This window comes from Hyla sarda, unplaced genomic scaffold (genome assembly GCF_029499605.1).
Source record: "Hyla sarda isolate aHylSar1 unplaced genomic scaffold, aHylSar1.hap1 scaffold_598, whole genome shotgun sequence".
Taxonomy (NCBI): domain Eukaryota; kingdom Metazoa; phylum Chordata; class Amphibia; order Anura; family Hylidae; genus Hyla; species Hyla sarda.
Window position 1 is genome coordinate 183,260 of NW_026610612.1, and position 19,491 is coordinate 202,750.

Consider the following 19,491-nt stretch of genomic DNA (forward strand, 5'->3'; position numbering starts at 1 on the left):
TGTACTGAATGTGGTGAAAGAGTTTTATGAGGACTTATATGCAGTCAAACAGTGTGATAGGGGTTTGGCTGAGGAAGTGCTGGAAGTGATTGATAAGAAGGTAGATTGTAATGAGTATGAGAGTTTAATGAGAGAGATTGGAATGGAAGAAATTAAAAGGACGGTTGATAGTATGGCTAAAAATAAGACTCCTGGAGAGGATGGGTTGCCGGCTGAGTTTTATGTGAAATTGTGGGATGTACTGAAGGATGATATGGAGAGTATCTTTAAGTATATGTGGGCTAATGGAAGATTGGTGGAAAGTATGAAGAGTGGGATAGTGGTTTTGATTTATAAGAAAGGGGATGTGAATGATGTAAGGAATTGGAGGCCGATAACTTTGTTGAATGTGGATTATAAAATATTTGCAAAGCTGATTACAAATAGAATGAGGGACGTGATAGAGCAAGTGATTGGGGAGGAGCAAGTGTGTGGTGTGCCAGGAAGAAGAATTAGTGAGAATTTGTGTTTGTTGAGAGATATATTGTGGGATGGTATGTGTAGAAAGCAGGTGGTTCGTGTGTTGTCAATTGATTTTGAAAAAGCTTTTGACCGTTTGTCGCATGGGTTTTTGTTTAAGGTGCTAGTTAAAATGGGGTTTCCAGGTGATTTTGTGAATATTGTGAGAATGTTGTATAAGGAAGTGTATAGTAAGATTCTGATTAATGGATGGATGACTGAGGAGATTAAAGTATGTTCAGGGGTGAGACAGGGATGTCCCTTGTCACCTATTGCTTTTATTTGTGCTATGGAACCATTATTAGAATTATTGCGTAAGGATAAATGTGTGAGAGGTGTGAGAGTTCCGGGGGGTCGTGGTAAAGAGGTTAAAGTGTTGGCTTATATGGATGATGTATGTGTGGTAAGTGAATCTGTTGCAGCTGTAAGAAGATCCAAGTTATTGGTAAGTCTGTTTTGTGGTGCGTCTGGTTTTAAGGTCAATTGGGGAAAGAGTGAATATAAATGTTTTGGTGGTGTGACTCAGAGTGAGGATGTTGGTATGGAAGGGGTGGAAGGGCCTATTCAGGTGTTGGGGGTGAAGATGGATGAACGGTTGGATGGTAGAAATAGTTGGGAGGATGTGGGGAAGAGAGTGCAAAAGAAATTGAATTTTTGGAGATTGAGAGAGTTGTCAATGGTTGGTAAGGTTATGATAGTGAAGAGTGTGATTTTGCCAATACTGTTATATGTTGCTGTTGTGTTTCCGCCAAGTTATATGGTTTTGCGAAAGGTGAAAAGAATGTTATTTGTGTTTTTGTGGGGTACAAAGATGGAAAGAGTTAAGAGAGAGATTGTAATGAAAGATGGTAAAAATGGAGGAATGGACTTTCCGAATGTTGATGTGTATCTGGGTGTGAATATTGTTTTTGCTTTGAAAAGAATGATGGGAGGTGAAAAGAGTTGTGCATGTATGGTGAGATATTTGGGTGGCAGTGTGTTATGTAAATTGGGTTGGTTGGAAAGAGATTTGAGAGTGCCTTATGCTTTTGTGTGTCCTAGTTGGTATGTATATGTGGTGAAATTTTTGGAGAATTATAGGTTGATTGGTGTGGGTCCAGAAGTGTTTGTGAGTAAAAAGAGTATGATTGGGTACATTAAAAAAGAGGAAGTTGAATGTTCAATTAATATGGTGAGAGCTGTAGATGTGGGGAGAGTGTGGAAGAGTATAATGACTGTTGGAGTAACAAATAGACAACGTGAGATAGTATGGCAGAGTTTGCATGGTGCGTTACCGGTAAGAGAATTTCAAAGAAATAGAGGGATTGGAAGGTATGAGAGGTGTCCAAGAGATGAGTGTGATGGGATTGAGAGTGTGATGCATGTATTTTGGAATTGTGAAATGGCGCAAGGTGTGTGGAAAGGGATGAGATTGCTGTTTAAAGAATTGACTGGTATAAGGTATATGTCGTATGATGTGGTTATGTTTGGACTTAGTATGGTAGGGAGAGATAAGGAAAGGGTTTTTTTTGTGTTGCTTGCCATTATTAAAGAAGTACTTTGGGATGTTAGGAATTTATGTGTATTCAAAAGAAAAAACATGTCGGTGGAGGGTTGTATTAAGATGATTCTAGATAGGTTATATGTTGTTTATTTGTGTGATAGGAAGAATTTGGGGGATAAGGATGCTGAGGGGATATGGAAGTTTTTGAAATGGAGATATCTTGTAAGTTTGTAATTGGTGATGGTATTTATGTTTGTTTAAAATTGAAAATAAAAAGAAAGACCTAATGATGAGTTGGACTTTACTTCAGAAAGTCTAAGTGACGAAGTATGGAGTTGGATTTTGATGTTTTAATGTCCAAACCTGAAGGTTTAAAAAAAAAAAAAAAAAAAAAAAAAATCTGTTCTTATCAGTTTAATATCTGATACGTCCCCTATCTGGGGACCATATATTAAATGGATTTTTGAGAACGGGGGCCGATTTCGAAGCTTGCTTCCGTCGCCCTATGCATTGACCCGATATGGCAGTATCTTCGGGTACAGTGCACCACCCCCTTACAGGGTTAAAAAGAAAGATTCCTACTTTCATTGCTACCTGCTTGCTGGCTAGCCAGCTAGCCAGCCCTGTGGGCCTTGCTGCTGCTGCAGCCAAAAAACAAAAGGTGGTGCTGCTGCTGCTTCTGCTTCTGCTTGTGTCTGGCCGCTGTTGGAGCGTCCAGGCACAGGACTTCTGCTGCTGCTGACTAAATGGCCTCCTTAATTGGATCATTTGAGTAGCCAGCACACCTGTGCAGGTAGGGCATGACATGATAGGCAGCTGCCTTGATAGCGGGTGGGTGCTGAATGTTCCTAATTGACAAAATAAGATTAATGCTTATGAAGAAATATAAAATCTCATCCCTTCCCCAATATCGCGCCACACCCCTACCCCTTAATTCCCTGGTTGAACTTGATGGACATATGTCTTTTTTCGACCGTACTAACTATGTAACTATGTAACATAACATGGGGGGGGGGGTCTCCTGGCTGTTCACACAGGTGTGTCATTGCTGTACATTGACCATGCATTGCTTCTGTGGTATTGCAAAGGCAAAGACAAATGCTTCCAGCCATCCATTGCACTAATGGATTGGTCATCAGCTGGCTGTCTATGTCCCGCATCAATATAGACCAAAGTACAGAGGGTTAGGCTATGCTATTGTGCACCTACCTGATGCATCAGAAGGTGCGAGGCCCTTGCTAAATTCTGTGCACAGACTTTGAGATCTATGCTTTAGACTGTATCTAAACCTGCTCCAACATGGACTGACATTCTGGCCTACTTTCAGCCGATGCGACTTGTCTGTCGCTGAACAGTCGCTTTTTATGTATTCAGCACCTATGTATAATGTTGTAAAAAGGCTCTAGAAGCTAAAGTCGCAGAAATGTCACACATATTTGGCCTGCAACTTTCTGTGCGACAAATTCAGACAGGAAAAATCAGTATAAAATCCTTAGAAAATTATCCCCCAGTGTCTCCATCTGCTGGCGGTATTGAATAAGCATTGCTGCACTGATGGGGTATGCATTAGACGAAAAAAAAGAAGAAAAAGAAGAATAATACGCCCAGAAAAGAGGCGAAAAGGAGAAAAACGTAAAAAAACGTGAAAAAAAAGTAAGAGGAAGAGAAGGGAAAAAAAGGTGGAAATGGGTTTAAAAGTGATTTCGGCGGAGAAATATATATATATATATATATATATATATATATATATATATATATACGCGCACACACACACATATATATAAACGTATTCTCCGTTGAGATATTGCAGCCGCTGCTGTGTCCAGGCCCAGGAGCCTTAGCTATGTGCTGTGATGTCACTCAATACCACTGACATCACTAGGTGTAAACAACATCTCTCCTTTGCTGTGTATGTGACTATGGAGCTGTTTGGTGATGTCGTCTATTATGGCCTTCATAGAAGCAACAGGAGATTGTTGCATCCATCTAGAACCCTCAGAACTACAGTGCTATGATGTCACTCACTTCCACAGGCCTTGCAGAGTGTAAATAACAACAACCCAGCTTTGTTGTGTATGTAACCATAGGGATTTGTGATGTCACCTAGAACCTTCACAGCAGCGACAGCTTTATGAGGAGCATCAGCACTGCTCTGCCTGAGCAGAACCATCACCGCCATAGGTTGTCAAATAACCCGGATTTAACCCACACAGGTAAGTCCAATGGGGTGCAGGCATGTCCTCTATGCTTACAGCTTCCCGTGGGTGTTGGTTTGATACCGTTTGGGGACAGCCAAGGAGGCATCTGCAGGCAACAAAGGTAGGTGTGTGCTTGTGTGTGTGTTTCCTATGCAGATCCTAAGCCCAGTGTCACATGCAAGTAGGAGGAGTAAGAAGGGTTCCTGGCAAATCCGGGTTATGGATTGCATTTAAAAAGGCCCCGTGGGAGTGCAATGGGCCCCTGTCTTGCTGCTTAGCAATAATGGTATGGGTTTAGGTTCTGCTGTGTGTACTGGTGGTTGACTGCCCCCCAGCCCAGAGTGTGCATTGAAAATTGTCTGGCAGCCTCCCTGACAGCAAGCAGTGATAGTGCCCATGAAGGGGACCTTGTTGGGCCCGCCCCTTTCACGGTTATCGCTTCTCGGCCTTTTGGCTAAGATCAAGTGTAGTATCTGTTCTTATCAGTTTAATATCTGATACGTCCCCTATCTGGGGACCATATATTAAATGGATTTTTGAGAACGGGGGCCGATTTCGAAGCTTGCTTCCGTCGCCCTATGCATTGACCCGATATGGCAGTATCTTCGGGTACAGTGCACCACCCCCTTACAGGGTTAAAAAGAAAGATTCCTACTTTCATTGCTACCTGCTTGCTGGCTAGCCAGCTAGCCAGCCCTGTGGGCCTTGCTGCTGCTGCAGCCAAAAAACAAAAGGTGGTGCTGCTTCTGCTTCTGCTTCTGCTTGTGTCTGGCCGCTGTTGGAGCGTCCAGGCACAGGACTTCTGCTGCTGCTGACTAAATGGCCTCCTTAATTGGATCATTTGAGTAGCCAGCACACCTGTGCAGGTAGGGCATGACATGATAGGCAGCTGCCTTGATAGCGGGTGGGTGCTGAATGTTCCTAATTGACAAAATAAGATTAATGCTTATGAAGAAATATAAAATCTCATCCCTTCCCCAATATCGCGCCACACCCCTACCCCTTAATTCCCTGGTTGAACTTGATGGACATATGTCTTTTTTCGACCGTACTAACTATGTAACTATGTAACATAACATGGGGGGGGGGGTCTCCTAGCTGTTCACACAGGTGTGTCATTGCTGTACATTGACCATGCATTGCTTCTGTGGTATTGCAAAGGCAAAGACAAATGTTTCCAGCCATCCATTGCACTAATGGATTGGTCATCAGCTGGCTGTCTATGTCCCGCATCAATATAGACCAAAGTACAGAGGGTTAGGCTATGCTATTGTGCACCTACCTGATGCATCAGAAGGTGCGAGGCCCTTGCTAAATTCTGTGCACAGACTTTGAGATCTATGCTTTAGACTGTATCTAAACCTGCTCCAACATGGACTGACATTCTGGCCTACTTTCAGCCGATGCGACTTGTCTGTCGCTGAACAGTCGCTTTTTATGTATTCAGCACCTATGTATAATGTTGTAAAAAGGCTCTAGAAGCTAAAGTCGCAGAAATGTCACACATATTTGGCCTGCAACTTTCTGTGCGACAAATTCAGACAGGAAAAATCAGTATAAATCCTTAGAAAATTATCCCCCAGTGTCTCCATCTGCTGGCGGTATTGAATAAGCATTGCTGCACTGATGGGGTATGCATTAGACGAAAAAAAAGAAGAAAAAGAAGAATAATACGCCCAGAAAAGAGGCGAAAAGGAGAAAAACGTAAAAAAACGTGAAAAAAAAGTAAGAGGAAGAGAAGGGAAAAAAAAGGTGGAAATGGTTTTAAAAGTGATTTCGGCGGAGAAATATATATATATATATATATATATATATGCGCACACACACACATAGATATAAACGTATTCTCCGTTGAGATATTGCAGCCGCTGCTGTGTCCAGGCCCAGGAGCCTTAGCACTGTGCTGTGATGTCACTCAATACCACTGACATCACTAGGTGTAAACAACATCTCTCCTTTGCTGTGTATGTGACTATGGAGCTGTTTGGTGATGTCGTCTATTATGGCCTTCATAGAAGCAACAGGAGATTGTTGCATCCATCTAGAACCCTCAGAACTACAGTGCTATGATGTCACTCACTTCCACAGGCCTTGCAGAGTGTAAACAACAACAACCCAGCTTTGTTGTGTATGTAACCATAGGGATTTGTGATGTCACCTAGAACCTTCACAGCAGCGACAGCTTTATGAGGAGCATCAGCACTGCTCTGCCTGAGCAGAACCATCACCGCCATAGGTTGTCAAATAACCCGGATTTAACCCACACAGGTAAGTCCAATGGGGTGCAGGCATGTCCTCTATGCTTACAGCTTCCCGTGGGTGTTGGTTTGATACCGTTTGGGGACAGCCAAGGAGGCATCTGCAGGCAACAAAGGTAGGTGTGTGCTTGTGTGTGTGTTTCCTATGCAGATCCTAAGCCCAGTGTCACATGCAAGTAGGAGGAGTAAGAAGGGTTCCTGGCAAATCCGGGTTATGGATTGCATTTAAAAAGGCCCCGTGGGAGTGCAATGGGCCCCTGTCTTGCTGCTTAGCAATAATGGTATGGGTTTAGGTTCTGCTGTGTGTACTGGTGGTTGACTGCCCCCCAGCCCAGAGTGTGCATGGAAAATTGTCTGGCAGCCTCCCTGACAGCAAGCAGTGATAGTGCCCATGAAGGGGACCTTGTTGGGCCCGCCCCTTTCAAGGTTATCGCTTCTCGGCCTTTTGGCTAAGATCAAGTGTAGTATCTGTTCTTATCAGTTTTTCATGCCGGTGGACAGTAACGCCGGTATGGGGCTGGTGGGGATGGGTGCTGCATGGAGGATGCAGGTGTACCAGGGCTTTCCGGGGCTGGTTCTGAGGAATCAGCTCGACGGCTGCCCCGATGTGACCTGTTCCCTCCGGGTCTCGCCATGAGGCTGAGAGGGTCTAGAGCCGAGGTACTTTTGTGCCTCGGGGAGTGGTGACCCCGAGGTGCCGAAACTCACTGGGAGGATAGGCTCACTGAGTTGAAGCACGGGCACCATAATCTCTTCACCTTGTGGCACTCACCTCTTGATTCCCGGCCTTCTGGCTAGGATCAGAGAAATTTTTATAGATCCGGCCGGATGTCCGGGCAGTATATCTGCACACATTCACTTATTTATTTCTTTTTTGTCTCACTGTGTCACTTTTTGCGTGTTGTGTGTTCACAGGATTGGTCAGGATGCGGTAGCCCTTCTGGGTGTCCCTCCTGGCGGTCTAGGGGAGGTGTGTGTGGCCATTAGGTTCCGCACCTCCCTGCAAACACCCCGGGTACTCCTGCTTTGGCAGGGTACCTACCGTAATCGGCTCTGCGGGCAGATACCTTGGCTAACGCCAAGGGGGATGCCGGGAGCATTTGTGGTCCCCTAGTAGCTTCGGCGAAAAGGGACATCGAACCTGGAACCTCGCAGGTACCTTTTGGTCCGGAGGCGAAGGGTAAGGTTTGTTGGGGGGCCTCTCTCCTATCGGAGAAGGGCTTGCGATAGACCGCATCCTTTGTGCACGTTTTTTTAGTGTAACACGTTTGCACTTTTTCTTGCACTTTGGGTGAATCGAAAGCACGTTCCTCGGCTTTAGATAAAAAAAAAAAAAAAAAAAAAAAAAAAAAAAATCTGTTCTTATCAGTTTAATATCTGATACGTCCCCTATCTGGGGACCATATATTAAATGGATTTTTGAGAACGGGGGCCGATTTCGAAGCTTGCTTCCGTCGCCCTATGCATTGACCCGATATGGCAGTATCTTCGGGTACAGTGCACCACCCCCTTACAGGGTTAAAAAGAAAGATTCCTACTTTCATTGCTACCTGCTTGCTGGCTAGCCAGCTAGCCAGCCCTGTGGGCCTTGCTGCTGCTGCAGCCAAAAAACAAAAGGTGGTGCTGCTGCTGCTTCTGCTTCTGCTTGTGTCTGGCCGCTGTTGGAGCGTCCAGGCACAGGACTTCTGCTGCTGCTGACTAAATGGCCTCCTTAATTGGATCATTTGAGTAGCCAGCACACCTGTGCAGGTAGGGCATGACATGATAGGCAGCTGCCTTGATAGCGGGTGGGTGCTGAATGTTCCTAATTGACAAAATAAGATTAATGCTTATGAAGAAATATAAAATCTCATCCCTTCCCCAATATCGCGCCACACCCCTACCCCTTAATTCCCTGGTTGAACTTGATGGACATATGTCTTTTTTCGACCGTACTAACTATGTAACTATGTAACATAACATGGGGGGGGGGGGTCTCCTGGCTGTTCACACAGGTGTGTCATTGCTGTACATTGACCATGCATTGCTTCTGTGGTATTGCAAAGGCAAAGACAAATGCTTCCAGACATCCATTGCACTAATGGATTGGTCATCAGCTGGCTGTCTATGTCCCGCATCAATATAGACCAAAGTACAGAGGGTTAGGCTATGCTATTGTGCACCTACCTGATGCATCAGAAGGTGCGAGGCCCTTGCTAAATTCTGTGCACAGACTTTGAGATCTATGCTTTAGACTGTATCTAAACCTGCTCCAACATGGACTGACATTCTGGCCTACTTTCAGCCGATGCGACTTGTCTGTCGCTGAACAGTCGCTTTTTATGTATTCAGCACCTATGTATAATGTTGTAAAAAGGCTCTAGAAGCTAAAGTCGCAGAAATGTCACACATATTTGGCCTGCAACTTTCTGTGCGACAAATTCAGACAGGAAAAATCAGTATAAATCCTTAGAAAATTATCCCCCAGTGTCTCCATCTGCTGGCGGTATTGAATAAGCATTGCTGCACTGATGGGGTATGCATTAGACGAAAAAAAAGAAGAAAAAGAAGAATAATACGCCCAGAAAAGAGGCGAAAAGGAGAAAAACGTAAAAAAACGTGAAAAAAAAGTAAGAGGAAGAGAAGGGAAAAAAAGGTGGAAATGGGTTTAAAAGTGATTTCGGCGGAGAAATATATATATATATATATATATATATATATATATATATATATATACGCGCACACACACACATATATATAAACGTATTCTCCGTTGAGATATTGCAGCCGCTGCTGTGTCCAGGCCCAGGAGCCTTAGCACTGTGCTGTGATGTCACTCAATACCACTGACATCACTAGGTGTAAACAACATCTCTCCTTTGCTGTGTATGTGACTATGGAGCTGTTTGGTGATGTCGTCTATTATGGCCTTCATAGAAGCAACAGGAGATTGTTGCATCCATCTAGAACCCTCAGAACTACAGTGCTATGATGTCACTCACTTCCACAGGCCTTGCAGAGTGTAAACAACAACAACCCAGCTTTGTTGTGTATGTAACCATAGGGATTTGTGATGTCACCTAGAACCTTCACAGCAGCGACAGCTTTATGAGGAGCATCAGCACTGCTCTGCCTGAGCAGAACCATCACCGCCATAGGTTGTCAAATAACCCGGATTTAACCCACACAGGTAAGTCCAATGGGGTGCAGGCATGTCCTCTATGCTTACAGCTTCCCGTGGGTGTTGGTTTGATACCGTTTGGGGACAGCCAAGGAGGCATCTGCAGGCAACAAAGGTAGGTGTGTGCTTGTGTGTGTGTTTCCTATGCAGATCCTAAGCCCAGTGTCACATGCAAGTAGGAGGAGTAAGAAGGGTTCCTGGCAAATCCGGGTTATGGATTGCATTTAAAAAGGCCCCGTGGGAGTGCAATGGGCCCCTGTCTTGCTGCTTAGCAATAATGGTATGGGTTTAGGTTCTGCTGTGTGTACTGGTGGTTGACTGCCCCCCAGCCCAGAGTGTGCATGGAAAATTGTCTGGCAGCCTCCCTGACAGCAAGCAGTGATAGTGCCCATGAAGGGGACCTTGTTGGGCCCGCCCCTTTCACGGTTATCGCTTCTCGGCCTTTTGGCTAAGATCAAGTGTAGTATCTGTTCTTATCAGTTTAATATCTGATACGTCCCCTATCTGGGGACCATATATTAAATGGATTTTTGAGAACGGGGGCCGATTTCGAAGCTTGCTTCCGTCGCCCTATGCATTGACCCGATATGGCAGTATCTTCGGGTACAGTGCACCACCCCCTTACAGGGTTAAAAAGAAAGATTCCTACTTTCATTGCTACCTGCTTGCTGGCTAGCCAGCTAGCCAGCCCTGTGGGCCTTGCTGCTGCTGCAGCCAAAAAACAAAAGGTGGTGCTGCTGCTGCTTCTGCTTCTGCTTGTGTCTGGCCGCTGTTGGAGCGTCCAGGCACAGGACTTCTGCTGCTGCTGACTAAATGGCCTCCTTAATTGGATCATTTGAGTAGCCAGCACACCTGTGCAGGTAGGGCATGACATGATAGGCAGCTGCCTTGATAGCGGGTGGGTGCTGAATGTTCCTAATTGACAAAATAAGATTAATGCTTATGAAGAAATATAAAATCTCATCCCTTCCCCAATATCGCGCCACACCCCTACCCCTTAATTCCCTGGTTGAACTTGATGGACATATGTCTTTTTTCGACCGTACCAGCTATGTAACTATGTAACATAACATGGGGGGGGGGGGTCTCCTGGCTGTTCACACAGGTGTGTCATTGCTGTACATTGACCATGCATTGCTTCTGTGGTATTGCAAAGGCAAAGACAAATGCTTCCAGCCATCCATTGCACTAATGGATTGGTCATCAGCTGGCTGTCTATGTCCCGCATCAATATAGACCAAAGTACAGAGGGTTAGGCTATGCTATTGTGCACCTACCTGATGCATCAGAAGGTGCGAGGCCCTTGCTAAATTCTGTGCACAGACTTTGAGATCTATGCTTTAGACTGTATCTAAACCTGCTCCAACATGGACTGACATTCTGGCCTACTTTCAGCCGATGCGACTTGTCTGTCGCTGAACAGTCGCTTTTTATGTATTCAGCACCTATGTATAATGTTGTAAAAAGGCTCTAGAAGCTAAAGTCGCAGAAATGTCACACATATTTGGCCTGCAACTTTCTGTGCGACAAATTCAGACAGGAAAAATCAGTATAAATCCTTAGAAAATTATCCCCCAGTGTCTCCATCTGCTGGCGGTATTGAATAAGCATTGCTGCACTGATGGGGTATGCATTAGACGAAAAAAAAGAAGAAAAAGAAGAATAATACGCCCAGAAAAGAGGCGAAAAGGAGAAAAACGTAAAAAAACGTGAAAAAAAAGTAAGAGGAAGAGAAGGGAAAAAAAGGTGGAAATGGGTTTAAAAGTGATTTCGGCGGAGAAATATATATATATATATATATATATATATATATATATATATATACGCGCACACACACACATATATATAAACGTATTCTCCGTTGAGATATTGCAGCCGCTGCTGTGTCCAGGCCCAGGAGCCTTAGCACTGTGCTGTGATGTCACTCAATACCACTGACATCACTAGGTGTAAACAACATCTCTCCTTTGCTGTGTATGTGACTATGGAGCTGTTTGGTGATGTCGTCTATTATGGCCTTCATAGAAGCAACAGGAGATTGTTGCATCCATCTAGAACCCTCAGAACTACAGTGCTATGATGTCACTCACTTCCACAGGCCTTGCAGAGTGTAAACAACAACAACCCAGCTTTGTTGTGTATGTAACCATAGGGATTTGTGATGTCACCTAGAACCTTCACAGCAGCGACAGCTTTATGAGGAGCATCAGCACTGCTCTGCCTGAGCAGAACCATCACCGCCATAGGTTGTCAAATAACCCGGATTTAACCCACACAGGTAAGTCCAATGGGGTGCAGGCATGTCCTCTATGCTTACAGCTTCCCGTGGGTGTTGGTTTGATACCGTTTGGGGACAGCCAAGGAGGCATCTGCAGGCAACAAAGGTAGGTGTGTGCTTGTGTGTGTGTTTCCTATGCAGATCCTAAGCCCAGTGTCACATGCAAGTAGGAGGAGTAAGAAGGGTTCCTGGCAAATCCGGGTTATGGATTGCATTTAAAAAGGCCCCGTGGGAGTGCAATGGGCCCCTGTCTTGCTGCTTAGCAATAATGGTATGGGTTTAGGTTCTGCTGTGTGTACTGGTGGTTGACTGCCCCCCAGCCCAGAGTGTGCATGGAAAATTGTCTGGCAGCCTCCCTGACAGCAAGCAGTGATAGTGCCCATGAAGGGGACCTTGTTGGGCCCGCCCCTTTCACGGTTATCGCTTCTCGGCCTTTTGGCTAAGATCAAGTGTAGTATCTGTTCTTATCAGTTTAATATCTGATACGTCCCCTATCTGGGGACCATATATTAAATGGATTTTTGAGAACGGGGGCCGATTTCGAAGCTTGCTTCCGTCGCCCTATGCATTGACCCGATATGGCAGTATCTTCGGGTACAGTGCACCACCCCCTTACAGGGTTAAAAAGAAAGATTCCTACTTTCATTGCTACCTGCTAGCTGGCTAGCCAGCTAGCCAGCCCTGTGGGCCTTGCTGCTGCTGCAGCCAAAAAACAAAAGGTGGTGCTGCTGCTGCTTCTGCTTCTGCTTGTGTCTGGCCGCTGTTGGAGCGTCCAGGCACAGGACTTCTGCTGCTGCTGACTAAATGGCCTCCTTAATTGGATCATTTGAGTAGCCAGCACACCTGTGCAGGTAGGGCATGACATGATAGGCAGCTGCCTTGATAGCGGGTGGGTGCTGAATGTTCCTAATTGACAAAATAAGATTAATGCTTATGAAGAAATATAAAATCTCATCCCTTCCCCAATATCGCGCCACACCCCTACCCCTTAATTCCCTGGTTGAACTTGATGGACATATGTCTTTTTTCGACCGTACTAACTATGTAACTATGTAACATAACATGGGGGGGGGGGGGTCTCCTGGCTGTTCACACAGGTGTGTCATTGCTGTACATTGACCATGCATTGCTTCTGTGGTATTGCAAAGGCAAAGACAAATGCTTCCAGCCATCCATTGCACTAATGGATTGGTCATCAGCTGGCTGTCTATGTCCCGCATCAATATAGACCAAAGTACAGAGGGTTAGGCTATGCTATTGTGCACCTACCTGATGCATCAGAAGGTGCGAGGCCCTTGCTAAATTCTGTGCACAGACTTTGAGATCTATGCTTTAGACTGTATCTAAACCTGCTCCAACATGGACTGACATTCTGGCCTACTTTCAGCCGATGCGACTTGTCTGTCGCTGAACAGTCGCTTTTTATGTATTCAGCACCTATGTATAATGTTGTAAAAAGGCTCTAGAAGCTAAAGTCGCAGAAATGTCACACATATTTGGCCTGCAACTTTCTGTGCGACAAAGTCAGACAGGAAAAATCAGTATAAATCCTTAGAAAATTATCCCCCAGTGTCTCCATCTGCTGGCGGTATTGAATAAGCATTGCTGCACTGATGGGGTATGCATTAGACGAAAAAAAAGAAGAAAAAGAAGAATAATACGCCCAGAAAAGAGGCGAAAAGGAGAAAAACGTAAAAAAACGTGAAAAAAAAGTAAGAGGAAGAGAAGGGAAAAAAAGGTGGAAATGGGTTTAAAAGTGATTTCGGCGGAGAAATATATATATATATATATATATATATATATATATATATATATATATATACGCGCACACACACACATATATATAAACGTATTCTCCGTTGAGATATTGCAGCCGCTGCTGTGTCCAGGCCCAGGAGCCTTAGCACTGTGCTGTGATGTCACTCAATACCACTGACATCACTAGGTGTAAACAACATCTCTCCTTTGCTGTGTATGTGACTATGGAGCTGTTTGGTGATGTCGTCTATTATGGCCTTCATAGAAGCAACAGGAGATTGTTGCATCCATCTAGAACCCTCAGAACTACAGTGCTATGATGTCACTCACTTCCACAGGCCTTGCAGAGTGTAAACAACAACAACCCAGCTTTGTTGTGTATGTAACCATAGGGATTTGTGATGTCACCTAGAACCTTCACAGCAGCGACAGCTTTATGAGGAGCATCAGCACTGCTCTGCCTGAGCAGAACCATCACCGCCATAGGTTGTCAAATAACCCGGATTTAACCCACACAGGTAAGTCCAATGGGGTGCAGGCATGTCCTCTATGCTTACAGCTTCCCGTGGGTGTTGGTTTGATACCGTTTGGGGACAGCCAAGGAGGCATCTGCAGGCAACAAAGGTAGGTGTGTGCTTGTGTGTGTGTTTCCTATGCAGATCCTAAGCCCAGTGTCACATGCAAGTAGGAGGAGTAAGAAGGGTTCCTGGCAAATCCGGGTTATGGATTGCATTTAAAAAGGCCCCGTGGGAGTGCAATGGGCCCCTGTCTTGCTGCTTAGCAATAATGGTATGGGTTTAGGTTCTGCTGTGTGTACTGGTGGTTGACTGCCCCCCAGCCCAGAGTGTGCATGGAAAATTGTCTGGCAGCCTCCCTGACAGCAAGCAGTGATAGTGCCCATGAAGGGGACCTTGTTGGGCCCGCCCCTTTCACGGTTATCGCTTCTCGGCCTTTTGGCTAAGATCAAGTGTAGTATCTGTTCTTATCAGTTTAATATCTGATACGTCCCCTATCTGGGGACCATATATTAAATGGATTTTTGAGAACGGGGGCCGATTTCGAAGCTTGCTTCCGTCGCCCTATGCATTGACCCGATATGGCAGTATCTTCGGGTACAGTGCACCACCCCCTTACAGGGTTAAAAAGAAAGATTCCTACTTTCATTGCTACCTGCTTGCTGGCTAGCCAGCTAGCCAGCCCTGTGGGCCTTGCTGCTGCTGCAGCCAAAAAACAAAAGGTGGTGCTGCTGCTGCTTCTGCTTCTGCTTGTGTCTGGCCGCTGTTGGAGCGTCCAGGCACAGGACTTCTGCTGCTGCTGACTAAATGGCCTCCTTAATTGGATCATTTGAGTAGCCAGCACACCTGTGCAGGTAGGGCATGACATGATAGGCAGCTGCCTTGATAGCGGGTGGGTGCTGAATGTTCCTAATTGACAAAATAAGATTAATGCTTATGAAGAAATATAAAATCTCATCCCTTCCCCAATATCGCGCCACACCCCTACCCCTTAATTCCCTGGTTGAACTTGATGGACATATGTCTTTTTTCGACCGTACTAACTATGTAACTATGTAACATAACATGGGGGGGGGGGTCTCCTGGCTGTTCACACAGGTGTGTCATTGCTGTACATTGACCATGCATTGCTTCTGTGGTATTGCAAAGGCAAAGACAAATGCTTCCAGCCATCCATTGCACTAATGGATTGGTCATCAGCTGGCTGTCTATGTCCCGCATCAATATAGACCAAAGTACAGAGGGTTAGGCTATGCTATTGTGCACCTACCTGATGCATCAGAAGGTGCGAGGCCCTTGCTAAATTCTGTGCACAGACTTTGAGATCTATGCTTTAGACTGTATCTAAACCTGCTCCAACATGGACTGACATTCTGGCCTACTTTCAGCCTATGCGACTTGTCTGTCGCTGAACAGTCGCTTTTTATGTATTCAGCACCTATGTATAATGTTGTAAAAAGGCTCTAGAAGCTAAAGTCGCAGAAATGTCACACATATTTGGCCTGCAACTTTCTGTGCGACAAATTCAGACAGGAAAAATCAGTATAAATCCTTAGAAAATTATCCCCCAGTGTCTCCATCTGCTGGCGGTATTGAATAAGCATTGCTGCACTGATGGGGTATGCATTAGACGAAAAAAAAGAAGAAAAAGAAGAATAATACGCCCAGAAAAGAGGCGAAAAGGAGAAAAACGTAAAAAAACGTGAAAAAAAAGTAAGAGGAAGAGAAGGGAAAAAAAGGTGGAAATGGGTTTAAAAGTGATTTCGGCGGAGAAATATATATATATATATATATATATATATATATATATATATATATACGCGCACACACACACATATATATAAACGTATTCTCCGTTGAGATATTGCAGCCGCTGCTGTGTCCAGGCCCAGGAGCCTTAGCACTGTGCTGTGATGTCACTCAATACCACTGACATCACTAGGTGTAAACAACATCTCTCCTTTGCTGTGTATGTGACTATGGAGCTGTTTGGTGATGTCGTCTATTATGGCCTTCATAGAAGCAACAGGAGATTGTTGCATCCATCTAGAACCCTCAGAACTACAGTGCTATGATGTCACTCACTTCCACAGGCCTTGCAGAGTGTAAACAACAACAACCCAGCTTTGTTGTGTATGTAACCATAGGGATTTGTGATGTCACCTAGAACCTTCACAGCAGCGACAGCTTTATGAGGAGCATCAGCACTGCTCTGCCTGAGCAGAACCATCACCGCCATAGGTTGTCAAATAACCCGGATTTAACCCACACAGGTAAGTCCAATGGGGTGCAGGCATGTCCTCTATGCTTACAGCTTCCCGTGGGTGTTGGTTTGATACCGTTTGGGGACAGCCAAGGAGGCATCTGCAGGCAACAAAGGTAGGTGTGTGCTTGTGTGTGTGTTTCCTATGCAGATCCTAAGCCCAGTGTCACATGCAAGTAGGAGGAGTAAGAAGGGTTCCTGGCAAATCCGGGTTATGGATTGCATTTAAAAAGGCCCCGTGGGAGTGCAATGGGCCCCTGTCTTGCTGCTTAGCAATAATGGTATGGGTTTAGGTTCTGCTGTGTGTACTGGTGGTTGACTGCCCCCCAGCCCAGAGTGTGCATGGAAAATTGTCTGGCAGCCTCCCTGACAGCAAGCAGTGATAGTGCCCATGAAGGGGACCTTGTTGGGCCCGCCCCTTTCACGGTTATCGCTTCTCGGCCTTTTGGCTAAGATCAAGTGTAGTATCGGGCCGCGCCGCCCTGGTCAGCTTAGATCAGGAGAAGGCGTTCGACCGTGTCTCCCACGCATTCATGGACAGGGTTTTGCGCAGGCTGGGTCTGGGGAAGATGTTTTGCTCTTTTGTTAACGTTATGTATTTTGACATTTACAGCACGGTGTTGGTGAACGGCTGGAAGACTGACCCCTTTCCTATTCTTTCAGGGGTTAGACAAGGCTGCCCTCTTTCACCTCTCCTTTTTGTTTGTGTTATAGAGCTCTTCGCTGAGACTATCCGGCAGAATGGAGAGATCAGAGGGATCACCGCACCAGGACCAGATCGCCACGAGGTCAAGTGCTCGCTCTACATGGACGACGTGACCGTCTTCTGCGCTGACCAGCGTTCGGTGACTGCACTCGTCCAGACCTGCGAGGACTTCGGCAGAGCTTCGGGGGCAAAAGTCAACTGCGGGAAGTCGGAGGCCATGCTCTTCGGGGAGTGGCACCTGGCTTCTTCCGCCCCCTTCCCCTTTACTATTAAGCCGGACTTCATTCAAATTCTTGGAGTCTGGTTCGGGAAGGAAGGAGCGGCCCTTAAGTCTTGGCAAGACCGACTAGGAAGGATAAACTCAAAGATCGGACTGTGGAGCTCCAGAAAGCTCACGATGGAAGGCAAGGCACTTGTCCTGCGGAGTGAAGTTTTGCCTGTGCTCCAATATACCGCACAGGCCTGGCCTCCCCATACCACCGTTTGCAAGGCCATCACCCGGACAGTGTTTGGCTTCGTCTGGGGCAAAATGGACAGAGTCAAGAGGACCGTGATGTACAAGGAACCCCGCAAGGGTGGGAAGGGAATACCCGACATCCCCGCTCTGCTGAGGGCCTCCTTTGCATGTGTCACGGTGCAGCGGACTCTTGTTGAAAAGACTGGCTCAGCGGGCAGGTCCATGTCTCGCTTGTTTCTCATGCCCCTTTGGAGACAGCTGGGCTGGGACAAGTGGGACAGCTCCATCCCTTACAACTGGAACACTCCCTGGTTCTATGGGGATGTTGTCCGGTTTGTGAGGGAGCACCAGCTGGAAGGACTGAAACCCGACCTATGGAAGCCGAAGACAATCCACAAGCTCATCCGAGCTAAGGACTTGACCGAGCTGGTTCCGGGACTCCCCGCAGCCACTGCAGAGACAGTTTGGAACAATGTGGCCTCAAAGCGGCTTACCAATGGACACAAGGACTTGTCGTGGATGGCCGTCATGGGAGGTCTCTCTCTCAGGTCATTCATGCATGCCCGCAACCTGTGCAAGACCCGGTACTGCCCCCGTTGCCCCTACGTGGAGGAAACATCTTTCCACGTGTTTTGGCAGTGCCCCTTTGCACAGGGTCTGTTGGACGCCCTAGAACAGGAACTCAGAGACTCAGTGCCCAGGAGCTGCCTATCGTACCATTCGGTGCTTTACGGCCTGTTCCCTGGGACCCACGACGTGGAGGCCATCCAGGAGGCCTGGCGCCTTATGAACTGTTTTAAGGACGCAGTGTGGCTTGCCAGGAACCGCCTCGTGATCAACAGGGAAAACATGTCCGTCCGGGACTGCCGCAGGTTCATCAAGAACCTGCTCAGAGACTATTCCATCTTGGACAGCTCGGCCGTTGATGAGGAAGAAGAGGAGTGAAGACCCCTCTCCTTCTCCCATGTCTCCCTGAAGATACAGCCCAACAGTTTGGCCCTGTGATCCGCCCCCTCCCTACCCCCACATAGTCGCCCACACCCCTACCCCGATCACAGATTGTATTATTTGGTTTTTGCTTGATCTCTTGTGCCTTTATATTGCAGGATTGAGCTGAATGTTAGAGTAGCATGGTGTGCGATGTATAGCTTAGGGAACCTTTGCTGTGTATTGTACTATCATGCTTTGTGTGACTGTAATTTATTGTACGACTTGTAATGACTGAACGGAAAATAAAGCTCTTTCAATCAAAAAAAAATCTGTTCTTATCAGTTTAATATCTGATACGTCCCCTATCTGGGGACCATATATTAAATGGATTTTTGAGAACGGGGGCCGATTTCGAAGCTTGCTTCCGTCGCCCTATGCATTGACCCGATATGGCAGTATCTTCGGGTACAGTGCACCACCCCCTTACAGGGTTAAAAAGAAAGATTCCTACTTTCATTGCTACCTGCTTGCTGGCTAGCCAGCTAGCCAGCCCTGTGGGCCTTGCTGCTGCTGCAGCCAAAAAACAAAAGGTGGTGCTGCTGCTGCTTCTGCTTCTGCTTGTGTCTGGCCGCTGTTGGAGCGTCCAGGCACAGGACTTCTGCTGCTGCTGACTAAATGGCCTCCTTAATTGGATCATTTGAGTAGCCAGCACACCTGTGCAGGTAGGGCATGACATGATAGGCAGCTGCCTTGATAGCGGGTGGGTGCTGAATGTTCCTAATTGACAAAATAAGATTAATGCTTATGAAGAAATATAAAATCTCATCCCTTCCCCAATATCGCGCCACACCCCTACCCCTTAATTCCCTGGTTGAACTTGATGGACATATGTCTTTTTTCGACCGTACTAACTATGTAACTATGTAACATAACATGGGGGGGGGGGGTCTCCTGGCTGTTCACACAGGTGTGTCATTGCTGTACATT

At 46.2% G+C, this 19,491-nt stretch overlaps 7 non-coding genes and 1 pseudogene across 7 annotated transcripts; all 8 read left to right on the forward strand.

Annotated features, from left to right (window-relative positions):
* Window positions 1-2,347: 2,347 nt before the first annotated feature.
* Window positions 2,348-2,533, forward strand: LOC130340634 (U2 spliceosomal RNA). The gene has a single exon (XR_008880719.1). It is a non-coding gene; the product is annotated as a U2 spliceosomal RNA (small nuclear RNA).
* A 2,080-nt stretch (window positions 2,534-4,613) lies between these two features.
* LOC130340687 (U2 spliceosomal RNA) lies at window positions 4,614-4,804 on the forward strand. Its single transcript, XR_008880761.1, has one exon. It is a non-coding gene; the product is annotated as a U2 spliceosomal RNA (small nuclear RNA).
* A 2,062-nt stretch (window positions 4,805-6,866) lies between these two features.
* On the forward strand, window positions 6,867-7,054 carry LOC130340635 (U2 spliceosomal RNA). Its single transcript, XR_008880720.1, has one exon. It is a non-coding gene; the product is annotated as a U2 spliceosomal RNA (small nuclear RNA).
* Window positions 7,055-7,747: 693 nt separating this feature from the next.
* Window positions 7,748-7,945, forward strand: LOC130340632 (U2 spliceosomal RNA). Its single transcript, XR_008880718.1, has one exon. It is a non-coding gene; the product is annotated as a U2 spliceosomal RNA (small nuclear RNA).
* A 2,080-nt stretch (window positions 7,946-10,025) lies between these two features.
* On the forward strand, window positions 10,026-10,216 carry LOC130340690 (U2 spliceosomal RNA). The gene has a single exon (XR_008880763.1). It is a non-coding gene; the product is annotated as a U2 spliceosomal RNA (small nuclear RNA).
* Window positions 10,217-12,294: 2,078 nt separating this feature from the next.
* On the forward strand, window positions 12,295-12,485 carry LOC130340691 (U2 spliceosomal RNA). The gene has a single exon (XR_008880764.1). It is a non-coding gene; the product is annotated as a U2 spliceosomal RNA (small nuclear RNA).
* Window positions 12,486-14,570: 2,085 nt separating this feature from the next.
* On the forward strand, window positions 14,571-14,761 carry LOC130340692 (U2 spliceosomal RNA). The gene has a single exon (XR_008880765.1). It is a non-coding gene; the product is annotated as a U2 spliceosomal RNA (small nuclear RNA).
* A 4,047-nt stretch (window positions 14,762-18,808) lies between these two features.
* LOC130340623 (U2 spliceosomal RNA) lies at window positions 18,809-18,985 on the forward strand (annotated as a pseudogene).
* Window positions 18,986-19,491: the final 506 nt, after the last annotated feature.